We start from the raw sequence: 1,472 nt of genomic DNA on the forward strand, positions 1-1,472 counted from the left end.
TGCTCCACAGCTGTGAGGGACATGGCGGAGACTGCCTTAGAGTACAGCTTAAAACAGCAGAGAAAGGGAAAGGAAGCCACTCTCCCAAGCTCCATGCTAGGAGAGGCCATTTGCTACTACTGCTAGAAGTACGCTTTCCTCCACCTATCAGTCCCTACCCCTCCAGAAGAAAATTGGTCAAACTCTTTCTAAAACAGTTACCCACATGTCTTCTTGTGCTTACACCACTCAGCTACAGGAGCACTTCATCAACAACGTTGCCAGCAGTGCTGCAAAGCACAACCTTGCCAAGATTAAGCTTCCCAACTTTTTTAAAAGCAATTCAACCATTTCCAAGTCAACATATTTTGCTGTATTTTCTTTCTCAAATGAACAACCCAAAAGGCTAAGATTAAATATTAAATTAATATTAAATTAATTTAATATTAAAACAGTTTCTTTCTACCTGAAAACTAGACATAAACCAGGTAGTTTCACGAGTGGAACAGAACTCAGCCAAGTTCGCTGAACTCACTGAATGACTGAAAAATATGCACACCCACTACAAACTGCAGTTATCAGTGCTTTCTTTGAGGCAGCACACCTATGAAACTTAAAAACATAAACCTGCAAGTTTTGCCATGAAATCTTCAGTTTGTTAAGATCTGCCCAAGAGCGCTCTCATCTCCAACCCCCAGTCCCCCAGTGCAGCGGAAATTCTGCGGTCAGCGTCTCTGATGTCTCCCAGTCTGTATTGCGAGGTGTATCTGTGTTTTGCTTCAATTGCATTAACATTGGCAGCCACACAGGTTTTCAGACCTCTTACCGCGTCCACAAAAAGCAGGTGGGTACTGCAGGGCCTTTCTGTGGCTTTGTCTAGAGAAACAGTGCTGTTAACCCACCTCTGAAACACCGGCAGATTGCCTAGCACAAGATGACCCCAAGCCTTCCCTTCCTGAGGAGTCTTCAGATCAAAAGGATCTCATTTTCCACACCCTACAGGAGGTAACAACTTTTCTTCCAAACCGCTCCCACCCCATCTCTTACAATATTCTGACACAACACCACATCAGGTTTCTTGAGCAATGTGCCACACAGTACAGGTCTGTCACTGTCCAACACATACAGCCACCACCATCAGCCGCTACCAAACTCCATCAGGAATTCAGCTTCCCTGAAGTACAGCGTACCAGTCTCTGTGGTGCAGTCGGTTAGCGCGTCGGGCTGTTAACCGAAAGGTTGGTGGTTTGAGCCCACCCAGGGATGAGCCCCTTTCTAAGGGCCAACACGGAACCTCAGTGAGGCCCAGCACTGGGAAGCACCAAGTCCTGCCCCCAGGGAGGAACAACCCCAGGCACCAGTCCAGGCTGGGGCCACCCAGCTGGGCAGCAGCCTGGAAGGAAAGGACCTGGGGTCCTGGTTAGACACCAAGTGAACATGAGCCAGCAAAGTGCCCTTGCAACCAGGCAGCCAACGGTCTCTCGGGCAGCATC

At 48.2% G+C, this 1,472-nt stretch overlaps 1 non-coding gene across 1 annotated transcript; it reads left to right on the forward strand.

The window, feature by feature from the left end:
* The first annotated feature begins 1,171 nt into the window (after window positions 1–1,171).
* Window positions 1,172–1,245, forward strand: TRNAN-GUU (transfer RNA asparagine (anticodon GUU)). Its single transcript has one exon. It is a non-coding gene; the product is annotated as a tRNA-Asn (tRNA).
* The last annotated feature ends 227 nt before the right edge of the window (window positions 1,246–1,472 follow it).

This window comes from Falco cherrug, chromosome 4 (assembly GCF_023634085.1).
Source record: "Falco cherrug isolate bFalChe1 chromosome 4, bFalChe1.pri, whole genome shotgun sequence".
NCBI lineage: Eukaryota > Metazoa > Chordata > Aves > Falconiformes > Falconidae > Falco > Falco cherrug.